Raw genomic sequence first — 17127 nt, forward strand, 5'->3', positions numbered from 1 at the left:
TCTCGGGAAAGTAACATACCGATGGACAAAGGGAATTACATATGCTGTCGAGTATTACAGATTCTGCTTCAGAGAGGTGAATACTCACCCCACATTTACCCATCTTTGGAAATCACACTGCATTATGCGGATCAAGGTGTTTGGCTGGCTGCTCCTTTATGATCGTCTCAACATGTGAAACATGTTGAAACGTAGACATTATAACATTGGAGATGACCACAACTGTCTGCTTTGTGGAACCCAAATTTAGGAGACGGTGGATCGCATGTTTTTTACATGCTCCTTTAGTCAAGCCTGCTGGGACAAACTTGGCATCGTCTGGCCCTCACACACTTGCAGGCTCCAACTCCTCCATGGGATGCACTAGACTTGGAGGGGCCACTATTCTTTGACATATTTCTAATTGCCGCCTGGAGCTTGTGGAAAGAAAGAAACAATAAACATTTCAGAGGCATCAACCCCAGCATTGACACCTTGTTCCGCAGATTTAAAGAAGATTTCAGCCTGCTGCAGCATAGGACTAGAGAGGGCCTTAGTGCCTCCATTGTCTCATTTGTCAATTCTTTACATTAACTTTTGTAACATACATACCTTGCTGCCACACCATCTTCCTCACCCTTGAGTGGTCCTGTAGAAGTGGGGCACCATGTGCATAAGATGTAACTGTGTAACACCCCCCTTCATATATATGAAAACATAGTAGGAGCCTCTCGTACTGTCTAAGTATTCAAAAAAATTATGTATGCTGTCATAACGGTTTGACCGATAAAGATATTTGTGGAATATGTAGGAGCCAATATGGGCATCTAGGTTCCGCTATTGGTTATTGACCGGAGAGGCGTCTCGGTAATGTCTACATAGTTCTCTAACCCGTAGGGTCTGCATGCTTAACGTTCGATGATGATATAGTATTGTATGAGTTATGTGATTTGCTGACCAGATGTTGTTCAGAGTCCCAGATGAGATCACGGACATGACGAGGAGTCTCGAAATGGTCGAGATGTAAAGATTAATACATAGGATGATGGTATTCGGACACCGGAAGTGTTTCGGGGGTATCAGGTACTTATCGGGTCACCAGAAGGGGTTTCGAGCACCCCTGACAAAAGATATGGGCCTTATGGGCCAAGAGGGGAAACACACCAGCCACAAGGGGCTGGTGCGCCCCTATATAAGCCGGCCTAAGGAGGATAAGGAAAGGGGAGAAGGGAAAGGTAAGTGTGGATTAGGATTCCCACTTCCTTCCCTCTCCCCCCCCCCCTCTTTCCTTCCCCCTCCGACAAACTTGGTAGGGGGCACGACCATAGGAGCCCAAGTAGGATTCGGACCTACTTGGGCGCCTCTTGGCCTCTCCCCTCTCCCTCCCACATATATATATATGAGGAGAGGGGGTGCCTAGCACACCCATATGATAACCCACAAGTATAGGGGATCGCAATAGTTTTCGAGGGTAGAGTATTCAACCCAAATTTATTGATTCGACACAAGGAGAGCCAAAGAATATTCTCAAGTATTAGCAGCTGAGTTGTCAATTCAACCACACCTGGAAACTTAATATCTGCAGCAAAGTGTTTAGTAGAAAAGTAATATGATAGTGGTGGTAAAGGTAGCAAAAGGTAACAGTAGTAAAAGTAATGTTTTTGGTATTTTGTAGTGATGATAGCAATAGCAACGGAAAAGTAGATAAGCGAAGAACAATATATGAAAAGCTCGTAGGCAATGGATCGGTGATAGGGAATTATGCCGGATGTGGTTCATCATGTAATAGTCATAACCTAGGGTGGCACAGACCTAGCTCCAGTTAATTGATATAATGTAGGCATGTATTCCGAATATAGTCATACGTGCTTATGGAAAAGAACTTGCATGACATCTTTTGTCCTACCCCCCCCCCCCCCCCCCCGTAGCAGCGGGGTCCTTGCGGAAACTAAGGGATATTAAGGCCTCCTTTTAATAGAGAACCGGAACAAAGCATTAACACATAGTGAATACATGAACTCCTCAAACTACGGTCATCAATGGTAAGTATCCCGATTATTGTCACTTCGGGGTTAACGGATCATAACACATAATAGGTGACTGTAGACTTGCAAGATAGGATCAAGAACACTCATATATTGATGAAAACATAATAGGTTCAGATCTGAAATCATGGCACTCGGGCCCTAGTGACAAGCATTAAGCATAGCAAAGTCATAGAAACATCAATCTCAGAACATAGTGGATACTATGGATCAAACCCTAACAAAACTAACTCAATTACATGATAGATCCCATCCAACCCATCACCGTCCAGCAAGCCTACGATGGAATTACTCACGCACGGCGATGAGCATCATGAAATTGGTGATGGAGGATGGTTGATGATGACGATGGCGACGGATTCCCCTCTCCGGAGCCCCGAACGGACTCCAGATCAGCCCTCCCGAGAGGTTTTAGGGCTTGGCGGCGGCTCCGTATCGTAAAACATGATGATTTCTTCTCTCTGATTTTTTTCTCCCCAAAACTCAATATATGGAGTTGGAGTTGGAGTCGGAGAGGCAACAGGGGGCCCACGAGGTAGGAGGCGCGACCTAGGGGGCAGGCGTGCCCCCCACCCTCGTGGGGTGGTGGTGGGCTCTCTGGCCTTCATCTTTTGCAGGTATTTTCATATTTTCTGAAAATTCGCTCCGTGAAATTTCAGGTCATTCCGAGAAAGTTTGTTTCTGCACATAAATAACACCATGGTAATTCTGCTGAAAACAGCGTCAGTCCGGGTTAGTTCCATTCAAATCATGCAAGTTAGAGTCCAAAACAAGGGCAAAAGTGTTTGGAAAAGTAGATACGATGGAGACGTATCAACTCCCCCAAGCTTAAACCTTTGCTTGTCCTCAAGCAATTCAGTTGATAAACTGAAAGTGATAAAGAAAAACTTTTAAAAACTCTGTTTGCTCTTGTTGTTGTAAATATGTAAAGCCAGCATTCAAGTTTTCAGCAAAGATTATAACTAACCACATTTGCAATAACGCATAGGTCTCACGTTTACTCATATCAATAGCATAATCAACTAGCGAGGCATAATAATAAATCTCGGATGACAACACTTTCTCAAAACAATCATAATATGATATAATAAGATGGTATCTCGCTAGCCCTTTCTGTCGGTGTTCTGGGAACGGGGGTCCCCAGACTTGCCTGCCTGCGGCCTGCGGCGTGGCTCAAAGGGGGCCCAGCACGGCCCATCTTCATCAACACAGACCCAAGACCCTCGCGAGGGGCCAAGCCTCGCGGGGCGGACGACACGGAGCTTCCTCAGGCACGGCCTCATTAGGCTAGCTTGCGAGGAGGCGGAGAGATCAAGGCAGGGTACCTCACGAGGTGTCCGTGACGCAAGCCATGACGACCAAGGGTGCCAGGCGGGCGCCAGCCGCGCAGTGTCCTCCTTTCCTCTTTGGTGCAAAGGGAGCAAGCGCAGGCGAGAGCATCAAGCAAAGGCACCCGTTTCGGTGCAATGAGACCAAGACCAGTCCAATGGCAGGGAGGAAGTCATTGTGGAGCCCAAGCCAGCGTCACCACCAGAGCCTTTGGCAGGCGAGGACCAACTTTAGTCAGGATAAGTGTACCAGATGTTCCCCTTCAAAATGGCCAATTGTTGGCGCCCTTCCCGCTCAATATTTGGGAAGAGGCCCAGGGCCTTTGCCTATAAATAGGACTAGCCACCCACAGGGTAGAGGGGAGATGAGAGATGGGAGATCGGATCGAAATCAGAGAGAGAATCGAGAAGAGAGAGAGAAGTGTGACTGAACTCCTCCTAGCAGTTCATCCCCCCAGCCAAGAACAGACCCTCGCGAGGCTGTTCTTCCTTGTATTGCTCATCATCATCAGCCCAAGAGGCAATCCACCACACCACACACTGGAGTTGGGTATTACACCACAACGGTGGCCCGAACCATTATAAACCCTGTGTCTCTTGTGTTGTTCTTTCCATAGCTTAGATCTTAGCGAGGCGGAGGGGTGCAGGTAGGTAGAAGGCGAAATCTCCGTGCGCACCCCAGTGTTCAAACCTCAAGGGTCTGCCGGAACCCGAAATCCGACACTTTCTGAGACCGCAAAACATAAATGCAGAGCACCTTTAAAGACCAAGGACAGACTAGACATTATAATTCATGGTAAAAGAGATCCAGTCAAGTCATACTCAATGTAAACTAACAGTAATGAATGCAAATGACAGTGGTGCTCTCCAACTGGTGCTTTTTAATAAGAGGATGATGACTCAGCATAAAAGTAAATAGATAGGCCCTTCGCAGAGGGAAGCAGGGATTTGTAGAGGTGCCAGAGCTCGGTTTTGAAATAGAGGTGAATAATATTTTGAGCGGTATACTTTCATTGTCAACATAACAACCAAGAGATGGCGATATCTTCCATGCTACACACATTATAGGCAGTTCCCAAATAGAATGGTAAAGTTTATACTCCCCCTTCCACCAACAAGCATCAATCATGGATTGCTCGAAACAACGAGTGCCTCCAACTAACAAGAGTCCCAGGGGGAGTTTTGTTTGCAATTATTTTGATTTAGTTTGCATAAAGCATGGGACTGGGCATCCCGGTGACCAGCCATTTATCTCGTGAGTGAGGAGAGGAGTCCACTCCTCTTGAGATTAACCCGCCTAACATGGAAGATACAGGTAGCCCTAGTTGATACATGAGCTATTCGAGCATACAAAACAGGATATTTATTTGAAGGTTTAGAGTTTGGCACATACAAATTTACTTGGAACAGCAGGTAGATACCATATATAGGTAGGTATGGTGGACTCATGTGGAATAACTTTGGGGTTTAAGGAGTTTGGATGCACAAGCAGTATTCCCGCTTAGTACAGGTGAAGGCTAGCAAAAGACTGGGAAGCGACCAGCTAGAGAGCGACAACAGTCATGAACATGCATTAAAATTAATCAACAACGAATGCAAGTATGAGTAGGATATAATCCACCATGAGCATAAATATCGTGAAGGCTATGTTGATTTTGTTTCAACTACATGCGTGAACATGTGCCAAGTCAAGTCACTTAAATCATTCAGAGGAGGATACCACCCTATCATACCACATCATAACCATTTTAATAGCATGCTGGCACGCAAGGTAAACCATTATAACTCATAGCTAATCAAGCATGGCATAAGAAACTATGATCTCTAGTTGTCATTGCAAACATGTTTATTCATAATAGGCTGAATCAGGAACGATGAACTAATCATATTTACAAAAACAAAAGAGGTCGAGTTCATACCAGCTTTTCTCATCTCAGCCAGTCCATCATATATCATCATAATTGCCTTTCACTTGCATGATCGAATGATGTGAATAATAATAATAGTGCACGTGCATTGGAGTAAGCTGGAATCTGCAAACATTCAATAAACAGGAGAAGACAAGGCAATATGGGCTCTTTTGTCAGATAAACAATAATGCATATGAGAGCCACTTCAACAATTTAATTATGGTCTTCTCCTATCAACCCCAAAGAAAAGAAAAACTATTTACACGGGAAAGCTCCCAACAAGCAAAAGAAGAACATGAAATCTTTTTGGGTTTTCTTTTTAATTACTACTACAAGCATGGAAAGTAAACTAATTAAAAGCTACAACTAATTTTTTTTGGTTTTTCTTAAGGTTTATTAAACACACAAGAAGAAAGCATAAAAAGGAAAATAAACTAGCACGGATGATATAATGAAAAAGTATGAGCACCGACATCTAGCAATGAGTGTGTGAACATAAATGTAATGTCAGTGGGAAATACGTACTCCCCCAAGCTTAGGCTTCTGGCCTAAGTTGGTCTATGACCACGGCTGGACTGGCAGATATCCATAATAATAGTTGGGGTCGTACTGCGATGCAGCAGCTATCGCCTGCTGAGCTGCAGCGTGGCAAGGAGAGGCCTCCTCTCTCCTCTTGTACTCATCTGCCTCCTCTCTGGTAATAGTATATCTTCCTCAAGGAACAATCTCCCCAAGCAGTTTTGTGAGAGGTGCTTTGAGTAAGGAGATCGAAAATGGCAACAAGGTGAGCTAGAACTCGTGCTTGAGCTAGATATTCGTGTTTGGGGGAGGAATAAGGAGTGTATGGGTGAAAGGATAAGTGGAGGAGGGCCACCGTGGGCCCATGAGGCAGGGTCTTCTCCTATATGAGGTTGTTCTTCCTTGTATTGCTCATCATCATCAGCCCAAGAGGCAATCCACCACACCACACACTAGAGTAGGGTATTACACCACAACGGTGGCCCGAACGAGTATAAACCATGTGTCTCTTGTGCTGTTCTTTCCATAGCTTAGATCTTAGCGAGGCGGAGGGGTGCAGGTAGGTAGAAGGCGAAATCTCCACGCGCATCCCAGTGTTCGAACCTCAAGGGTCTGCCGGAACCCAAAATCCGACATTTGGCGCGCCAGGTAGGGGTGCGCTGGAATTCGTCTTCCACCACCCCGTTCTCCTCCGACCATCGCGTCCATGTCTGACGCTCGTCGGACCCGCGCCGAGCGTCGGGCCGCTCTCGCTTCCCGCGTCGCCCAGACGGCTCCTGTCGGCGGGCGTCCTCGCCGTTCCCCGTCACCTGCCGTCAATGCCGCCACCGGCCCGGTGGGGGACGAGCAGCAAGCGTCGTCTCAGCATCCGTCCGTGCGGCAAGACGGCCGCACTGCCACTCCCTCGCTCACCCCATCTGGTTCTTCGTCCCGCGCGCTCCGCGCACCCATGGAGGCTCGAGCTGCACTCATCGCGGCAAACGAGCTCCTGCGCTACCGTCCCGTCGACGACGTCTACGAAGAATGGCTCGACTGTGTCGCCGAGCTCGTCCGCGCCGCAGGGGGCTCTCCTGCGGCGTCCGTTCCATTGCACCGCACCCCGCCCCGCGCGGGCAACGAAGCTCCGGGGGCGCCCCAGTCGCCTCCTCCTCAAGAAGGCGCCATGGCTCCAAGGCGCGCGGCCCCTGGGTGGTACCCGCTCCGTCAGATGCTAGCGCGGCAAGAGCAGAGCTGCCAAGAAGTCCCTCGCCTGCAAGAAGCTGCCCGGGCGCTCCCTGCTCCAGCACGTCGCGACCATGCTCCTGCTCCCGCACGTCAAGACCCCGCGCTGCTCCCGTGGCCACAGCAGGCTGCTGTGCCTTCACCACCGAGCTATGCAGCATCGCGTGGCCCGGCAAGTTCAAGCCAGACCTGCCTCCTCATTACGACGGCACGGCCGACCCTGCGGAGTTCCTCCAGCTATATGAGCTGGGCATCGAAGCTGCCAACGGAGATGAGAAGGTCATGGCAAACTGGTTTCCCATGGCGCTCAAGGACGGGGCCCGCACCTGGCTCCTGAACCTGGCTCCAGGCACGATCTCCTCCTGGGACGAGATGCGCACCCGCTTCATCGCCAACTTCCAAGGTACTCGCGACCGGCCACCCGTCGTGAGCGACATGCGCCGCATCAAGCAACAACCCGGAGAGACCCTGCAGAAGTACATCCAGCACTTCAACAACGCATGCCTCAAGATTCCCAAGGTGACCGAGGAGGCCATCATCTCAGCCTTCTCCGACGGCGTGCGCGATGTCAAGATGAAGGAGGAGCTGGCGATGCATGAAGACCTGTGCACTTCCTTGGAGTTGTTCAACTTGGCAACCAAGTGCGCCAGGGCTGAGGAAGGGCATCTCTCCCTCCTCGAGCTGCCTGCCGCAGACCCAGAAGAGAAGAAGCCCAAGGCCAAGGATGTGAAGCGCAAGGGGGCTGTCGTGCTCGCGGCAGAACCAGACACCAAGCGGGGCAGAGATCAGCCTGAATCTTCCAAGGGCAGTCGGTACTGTGTGTACCACGACCTCCACACCCACAACACCAACGAATGTCAAGAGCTCCGAGCCGTGCGAGAAGGAAGGATCGACCGTCGCCCCGACCGCGGTGACCGGGGCTACAGTCGAGGAGGAGGAAGGAACGCAGGACGCTGGGAAGACCGCTGCCCGCGCCAAGGGTGGCGCGATCGACCTCGCGAGGATCGCTGGCAAGACCCGCCTCGCGAGGGAGACTGGAGGGATCAGCCTCGCGAGGATCGCCCGCAAGGCAACACAGGCCTCCCTCCGCTGCCGCTGCAGCCAAGGAGAAATGAGGACCACCATCAGGACGAGGGGGCTGGGGGCTTCCAGGAGCCGCGCGCGATCGCCTGCATCCTGGGCGGGGCTCAAGCCCCAGCCTCTCAATGCATCTTCAAGCAGTTCGCCCGTGAAGTGAATGCAGTCCTCCCCAAGCTCAAAGCCACGCGCCCTCTCAAGTGGTCGGCGTGCGCCATCACGTTCAGCTCAGCAGATCAGCTCAAGTGTGCGGCCATAGCCGGAGTCCTCCCGATGCTTTGTTCCCCAATCATCAGCAACGTGGTGGTCACCAGGACCCTCATCGATGGCGGGGCAGAGCTCAACGTCCTGTCCGTGGAAACATTCAACAATCTCCAAGTGCCCTACAACCAGCTTCAGCCAACCAAGCCTTTCTCCGGAGTCACCGACGGCTCCACGGTCCCGATTGGGCAGGTCCGCCTCCCTGTCACCTTCAGGGCACGCGACAACTACCGCACCGAGCTCATCGACTTCGACGTCGCTCACATTTGCCTGCCGTACAACGCCATCCTTGGGTACCCAGCGCTGGCCAAGTTCATGGTCGTAACTCACCACGGCTACAACATCCTCAAGATGCCAGGAAGTGGCGGAGTCATCACGGTGCCCTGTGAAGAGAAGGACGCGGTGTGTTCCCTGGAACGAGCCTTTCAGGCCGCATCACTAGAAGACCCGGATCGCGGAAGCAGGAGGCTTCCCGAGACCGCCCCCAAGAAGAAGAAGACATCATCCGGCCCGGCCCCTCAGGAGGTAGGCCCCTCAGGGCCCGCGCCTGCCCAGGGGGAACCTCCTTCCATCGCATAGGAAAGCGCGCCCGGCGCCCTCCTCAGGCAGGGCTCGAGGGCTCTCCACTGGAGGGCCACCGACCTGGCTAAGGTCACGAGGGAGGCGCTTGGGCACCACATGGAGGCGTGTTTCGAAGCACGTTTCCCTCAAGAAGGAGTAAGGCAAGGAGAGCCAGACCCTCAGGAGTTCGTCAGCAAGGCCATTCAGGAGCTACAGGAGTCAAGAGTCATGAAAGGCGGCCGCCGCCTACCAGCTGTGGCTCCCCATCCAGGCGAGGATGGTGAGCTGCGCGTCTGCATCGACATACTAGGGCTCAGTCGAGTCGCCTCTCTGGAGCGCCTCTGGCCCTCGCGAATGGGGCACTGCGAAGGTCCACCCCACGGCTACGTTCGCATGCCTTACGGCTTGCCGAACGCGGTTGCCACGTACCAACGCCTCATGAGGGGCATCATGGAGGCTCAAGAGGCCAGGCGTTCCGCAGCCCTAGCGGAGATGGAGATGGTCCGCGAGGAGCCACCAGCGCCTCCGGAGCCTCCCGAGGCCCCTGGGCCTGGGGGCTCGTGAGTATCGGCTTCCGCAGCCCACCGAGTCTGCTACACCAACACTCATTCGTCCTCAACATCATCAGGTGACATCTTTCAAGTTTCATTTCCAGCTGGGAGCGCCCCCCAGGGCTGCATTATTCCCAGGCCGCGTGGGTCCGTCCCTGCGGCATGTATCCCTTTTATTTCATGTTGTTAGCTTACTTTGTTGGGGGCGCCCCTCGGGCTGCATCATCCCCAAGTCGCTCGGGCCTGACCCAGTGATGTCCGCCTTCCCAGCATCTATTTGAATGAATCCACTCCTTCGCGGCTAATGTGTTTGACCTAGTTGCCCGCTCAACTGACGCCAACTGACGGAACTACTCCCAAATGGCACGACGCTTGCGCATGGGTCCGTCCCTACAACAACGACAAACCTGAATGGCTGAGCTCTGGCCGCGGCAGCCCCGCATGGCGCCACCTCGTCAAGACTTCAGTGCCTCATCGCCCCTCGGATGCAACCAACGGCTGACTGTCAATTGTCATGGCAACCCCTCGTTCTTTCTATGATGGGTCTACAGGATCTCCTAAAGGAGCTGCGTCAGGCGAGGCCCTTGCGTTGTCTCCTTCACTCTCATCCGTGCAAACCGCTTGCACGTTAAAGAGGGGGTGCCTGAGCATCGCGACTCAGGGCTCCTACTGGCTCTCCAGCCCTCACCCTCTGGCCTTGTCCACGGCATCGCGACCTGGCATACCAGCGACGGCTGAGACTCGCTCGAGGGCCGGGACCCGAGGACGTAGAGCAGAAAGGGGAGCAAAGGCGAGAGGGGAGGGACACGCGAGGACCTCGCCGGGCAACCTCACGCCTGCCGATGCACGGACCCGGCGACACACCAGAGAGCGGCCCCTGATTCTCGAGATAAGTCACCACCCGGAAGCACCAGCTACCGTGGCACCATCCCCGCACCTAATGCAATCCCGTGTTAGCGACGCCGCTCTCCTTTCTCACCGAACGACGGCTGCTTGAGCGCCAAAGGGGACCTCCTGAGCATCGCGACTCAGGGGCTCTTACCGGACCCCGGGTCGCTCACCTCCTGGCCTTGACCACGGCATCGCGACCTGGCATACCAGCGACGGCTGAAGCCGCCTTGGGACTGGGACCTGTCGGTGCAGAGCACCAAGCCCTCGTGAGGTTCGAAAGGGAGAACTGAGCTAAGACGGAATGAGCAACTCGCACAATTCTACGGCAAGGGTTATATTAACAAAATAGGATCACAGGCACCTTACAAGCCCCCACGGGACGCGTCTTTGATTCCTCGCAGGGAACATATCCTAAAAGGACGCTAACTACACGCGCCCCTGCAAAAGACACCAACATCAACAGTGGGCCGTCAAGCACCGGCGCCAACCCCATCCAGATCAGAGTCGGCGACGGCCTGACGAGCCCGCCCTGCTCCAGGAGCGGTGCTGGCTCGGGGGCTCATAGCTGTCGTCGCTCGTCTTCGAAGTCGCGAAGAGCTCGCCGGAGTCGCTGGAACCTCCGATGCCTTCGCTGCCTGAGGAGCCGCCAAGGGATCGGTCGGCGGGCCCAGTCCTCGCCGTAGCAGGGTCCCGACCACCTCTCCCGGGGCAGCACTCCAGCCGGTGCCCGTTAGCATCGAAGACCTTGAAGAACATCACCGAAGCACCGTTGTGCTCCAAGTGGATCGCGAGGGCGCCTCTTGTCCTGCAAATCCGGGCGATTTCGCTCCAGTCTCGAGTCATGAAGACCTCGCCCGGGGCAACGACCGCGACCTCTGCCTCGGTCGCGAGGGTGCTGCAGCCGGCGTGCTGCAGCCAAAGCTTCAGGAGTTCTCCCTACGGGATGATGGAGGCGAATAATGGAGGAAGGCGAATCCAAGACTGAGGAGGCATGGCAGCATGGAGCATGAACTCTCGGGAGGAGCCCTCGGTGTGGACCCTAGGGGGGACGACCCACACCTTCATGACCCGTCGGCGCCGACGGCGGCGCTGCCCGTGGCGATCGGCATCGACTCCTTCAGAGCCCTTGATGTGGGCGTACAAGGGAAGCGGGAACCCCGGCGGTGGCCGCTCGCACCAGGGCCTCGACACCACCTGATGGGCCCCCTCGCCCCGGCCGCGGAGGGCGAGCCGTTTCTTCGGCGGGAGCGGGTCTGGTTCCTCTCGGGGAGCCTTTGCCTTCTCTGCCGCCGAGAACCGGTGAATCGGAGCCATCGCAGCAAGACGGAGCAAGGACCGTGAAGAAGGAGAAGCAAGAAGGGATGGACTGGAAGGGCGCGCGTCGTTCCGTACTAATGGCCGGTGAAGGCCAACCACCGACCTCCACGAACGTAGGTAATCATGACCCGCTTTGCATGCAGGGACTTGTCCAGTCCGTGCAGTTGCCGAGGCGCCATGGGAAGTGGAGACGCCCACGTCCAATCAACCGCCACGCGGCGCCCAAGGCCGCGGGCTGTTAGGGCCCACGGCGCTTCGCTCTTGCCCTTTCGCCTCCCTGCATGGCCAAGTCCGGGCGCGCCTTGGGCCCGGGGGCTACTGTCGGCATTCTGGGAACGGGGGTCCCCAGACTTGCCTGCCTGCGGCCTGCGGCGTGGCTCAAAGGGGGCCCAGCACGGCCCGTCTTCATCAACACAGACCCAAGACCCTCGCGAGGGGCCAAGCCTCGCGGGGCGGACGACACGGAGCTTCCTCAGGCATGGCTTCATCAGGCTAGCTTGCGAGGAGCCGGAGAGATCAAGGCGGGGTACCTCACGAGGTGCCCGTGATGCAAGCCATGACGACCAAGGGTGCCAGGCAGGCGCCAGCCGCGCAGTGTCCTCCTTTCCTCTTTGGTGCAAAGGGAGCAAGCACAGGCGAGAGCATCAAGCAAAGGCACCCATTTTGGTGCAACGAGACCAAGACCAGTCCAACGGCAGGGAGGAAGTCATTGTGGAGCCCAAGCCAGCGTCACCACCAGAGCCTTTGGCAGGCGAGGACCAACTTTAGTCAGGATAAGTGTACCAGATGTTCCCCTTTAAAATGGCCAATTGTTGGCGCCCTTCCCTCTCAATATTTGGGAAGAGGCCCAGGGCCTTTGCCTATAAATAGGACTAGCCACCCACAGGGTAGAGGGGAGATGAGAGATGGGAGATCGGATCGAAATCAGAGAGAGAATCGAGAAGAGAGAGAGAGAAGGGTGACTGAACTCCTCCTAGCAGTTCATCCCCCCAACCAAGAACAGACCCTCGTGAGGCTGTTCTTCCTTGTATTGCTCATCATCATCAGCCCAAGAGGCAATCCACCACACCACACACTGGAGTAGGGTATTACACCACAACGGTGGCCCGAACCAGTATAAACCCTGTGTCTCTTGTGCTGTTCTTTCCATAGCTTAGATCTTAGCGAGGCGGAGGGGTGCAGGTAGGTAGAAGGCGAAATCTCCGCGCGCACCCCAGTGTTCGAACCTCAAGGGTCTGCCAGAACCCGAAATCCGACACTTTCTGAGACTGCAAAACATAAATGCAGAGCACCTTTAAAGACCAAGGACTGACTAGACATTGTAATTCATGGTAAAAGAGATCCAGTCAAGTCATACTCAATGTAAACTAACAGTAATGAATGCAAATGACAGCGGTGCTCTCCAATTGGTGCTTTTTAATAAGAGGATGATGACTCAGCATAAAAATAAATAGATAGGCCCTTCGCAGAGGGAAGCAGGGATTTGTAGAGGTGCCAGAGCTCGGTTTTGAAATAGAGGTGAATAATATTTTAAGCGGTATACTTTCATTGTCAACATAACAACCAAGAGATGGCGATATCATCCATGCTACACACATTATAGGCGGTTCCCAAATAGAATGGTAAAGTTTATACTCCCCCTTCCACCAACAAGCATCAATCATGGATTGCTCGAAACAACGAGTGCCTCCAACTAACAAGAGTCCCAGGGGGAGTTTTGTTTGCAATTATTTTGATTTAGTTTGCATAAAGCATGGGACTGGGCATCCCGGTGACCAGCCATTTATCTCGTGAGTGAGGAGCGGAGTCCACTCCTCTTGAGATTAACCCGCCTAACATGGAAGATACAGGTAGCCCTAGTTGATACATGAGCTATTCGAGCATACAAAATAGGATATTTATTTGAAGGTTTAGAGTTTGGCACATACAAATTTACTTGGAACAACAGGTAGATACCGTATATAGGTAGGTATGGTGGACTCATGTGGAATAACTTTGGGGTTTAAGGAGTTTGGATGCACAAGCAGTATTCCCGCTTAGTACAGGTGAAGGCTAGCAAAAGACTAGGAAGCGACCAGCTAGAGAGCGACAACAGTCATGAACATGCATTAAAATTAATCAACACCAAATGCAAGCATGAGTAGGATATAATCCACCATGAGCATAAATATCGTGAAGGCTATGTTGATTTTGTTTCAACTACATGCGTGAACATGTGCCAAGTCAAGTCACTTAAATCATTCAGAGTAGGATACCACCCTATCATACCACATCATAACCATTTTAATAGCATGCTGGCACGCATGGTAAACCATTATAACTCATAGCTAATCAAGCATGGCATAAGAAACTATGATCTCTAGTTGTCATTGCAAACATGTTTATTCATAATAGGCTGAATCAGGAACGATGAACTAATCATATTTACAAAAACAAAAGAGGTCGAGTTCATACCAGCTTTTCTCATCTCAGCCACTCCATCATATATCGTCATAATTGCCTTTCACTTGCATGATCGAATGATGTGAATAATAATAATAATAGTGCACGTGCATTGGAGTAAGCTGGAATATGCAAACATTCAATAAACAGGAGAAGACAAGGCAATATGGGCTCTTTTGTCAGATAAACAATAATGCATATGAGAGCCAAACAATTTAATTATGGTCTTCTCCTATCAACCCCCAAAGAAAAGAAAAACTATTTACACGGGAAAGCTCCCAACAAGCAAAAGAAGAACATGAAATCTTTTTGGGTTTTCTTTTTAATTACTACTACAAGCATGGAAAGTAAACTAATTAAAAGCTACAACTAATTTTTTTTGGTTTTTCTTAAGGTTTATTAAACACACAAGAAGAAAGCATAAAAAGGAAAATAAACTAGCACGGATGATACAATGAAAAAGTATGAGCACCGACATCTAGCAATGAGTGTGTGAACATAAATGTAATGTCAGTGGGAAATACGTACTCCCCCAAGCTTAGGCTTTTGGCCTAAGTTGGTCTATGACCACGGCTGGCCTGGCAGATATCCGTAATAATAGTTGGGGTCGTACTGCGATGCAGCAGCTATCGCCTGCTGAGCTGCAGCGTGGCAACGAGAGGCCTCCTCTCTCCTCTCGTACTCATCTGCCTCCTCTCTGGTAATAGTATATCTTCCTTAAGGAACAATCTCCCCAAGTAGTTTTGTGAGAGGTGCTTTGAGCAAGGAGATCGAAAATGGCAGCAAGGTGAGCTAGAACTCGTGCTTGAGCTAGATATTCGTGTTTGGGGGAGGAATAAGGAGTGTATGGGTGAAAGGATAAGTGGAGGAGGGCCACCGTGGGCCCACGAGGCAGGGTCTTCTCCTATATGAGGTTGTTCTTCCTTATATTGCTCATCATCATCAGCCCAAGAGGCAATCCACCACACCACACACTGGAGTAGGGTATTACACCACAACGGTGGCCCGAACCAGTATAAACCATGTGTCTCTTGTGCTGTTCTTTCCATAGCTTAGATCTTAGCGAGGCGGAGGGGTGCAGGTAGGTAGAAGGCGAAATCTCCGTGCGCATCCCAGTGTTCAAACCTCATGGGTCTGCCGGAACCCGAAATCCGACATTTGGCGCGCCAGGTAGGGGTGCGCTGGAATTCGTCTTCCACCACCCCGTTCTCCTCCGACCATCGCGTCCATGTCTGACGCTCGTCGGGCCCGCGCCGAGCGCCGGGCCGCTCTCGCTTCCCGCGTCACCCAGACGGCTCCTGTCGGCGGGTGTCCTCGTCGTTCCCCGTCACCTGCCGTCAACACCGCCACCGGCCCGGCGGGGGACGAGCAGCAAGCGTCGTCTCAGCATCCGTCCTTGCGGCAAGACGGCCACACTGCCACTCCCTCGCTCACCCCAGCTGGTTCTTCGTCCCGCGCGCTCCGCGCACCCATGGAGGCTCGAGCTGCACTCATCGCGGCAAACGAGCTCCTGCGCTACCGTCCCGTCGACGACGTCTACGAAGAATGGCTCGACTGCATCGCCGAGCTCGTCCGCACCGCAGGGGGCTCTCCTGCGCCGTCCGTTCCGCTGCACCGCACCCCACCCCGCGCGGGCAACGAAGCTCCGTGGGCGCCCCAGCCGCCTCCTCCCCCCCCCCCCCCGCTATGTTCTCAGTGCCAAATATTCTGGAAAAAATCATATTTAAATTTCAGGGCATTTGGAGAACTTTTATTTTCGAGGTATTTTTATATTGCACGGATAATCAGATGACAGACAGAAAAATATTTATTTTTATTTTATTTAATATAAATAACAGAAAGTAAAAGTGGGGTACAGAAGGTTGTGCCTTCTAGTTTCATCCATGTCATGATCATCAAAAGGAATCCACTAACAAGGTTAATCAAGTCTTGTTAACGAGCCCATTCCGAATAACATGGAACCGGAGAAATTTCAAATAACACTATGTTACCTCAACGGGGATATGCACATCCCCAATAATAAGAATATCATATTTCTTCTTGACAGTAGGAATAGGAAATTCAAAACCTCCAAATATAATCGATGGCATTTTTCCAATAGAGTTGATACTATGAACTTGAGGTTGTTTCCTCGGAAAGTGTACCGTATGCTCATTACCATTAACATGAAAAGTGACATTGCCTTTAGTGCAATCAATAACAGCCCCTGCAGTATTCAAAAAGGGTCTTCCATGAATAATAGACATACTATCGTCCTTGGGAATATCAAGAATAACAAAGTCCGTTAAAATAGTAACGTTTGCAACTACAACTGGCACATCCTCATAAATACTGACAGATATAGCGGTTGATTTATTAGCCATTTGCAAAGATATGTCAATAGGTGCCAACTTATTTAAATCAAGTCTATGATATAAAGAGAGAGGCATAACACTAACACCGGCTCCAAGATCACATAAAGCAGTTTTAACATAATTTCTTTTAATGGAGCATAGTATAGTGGGTACTCCTGGATCTCCAAGTTTCTTTGGTATTCCACCCTTAAAAGTATAATTAGCAAGCATGGTGGAAATTTCAGCTTCCAGTATCTTTCTTTTATTTGTAACAATTTCTTTCATATACTTTGCATAAGGATTCATTTTGAGCATATCAGTTAATCGCATACGCAAAAAGATAGGTCTAATCATTTCAGCAAAGCGCTCAAAATCCTCATCATCCTTTTTCTTGGATGGTTTGGGAGGAAAAGGCATGGGTTTCTGAACCCATGGTTCTCTTTCTTTACCATGTTTCCTAGCAATAAAGTCTTTCTTATCATAACGTTGATTCTTTGATTGTGGGTTATCAAGATCAACAGCAGGTTCAATTTCTATATCATTATCATTACTAGATTGAACATCATCATGAACATTATTATTAACATTATCACTAGTTTCAAGTTCATTACCAGATTGAGTTTCAGCATCAGAAATAGAAATATCATTTGGATTCTCAGGTGTTTCAACAATAGGATCACTAGAAGCATGCA

Source organism: Triticum aestivum, chromosome 4A, assembly GCF_018294505.1.
Source record: "Triticum aestivum cultivar Chinese Spring chromosome 4A, IWGSC CS RefSeq v2.1, whole genome shotgun sequence".
Taxonomy (NCBI): domain Eukaryota; kingdom Viridiplantae; phylum Streptophyta; class Magnoliopsida; order Poales; family Poaceae; genus Triticum; species Triticum aestivum.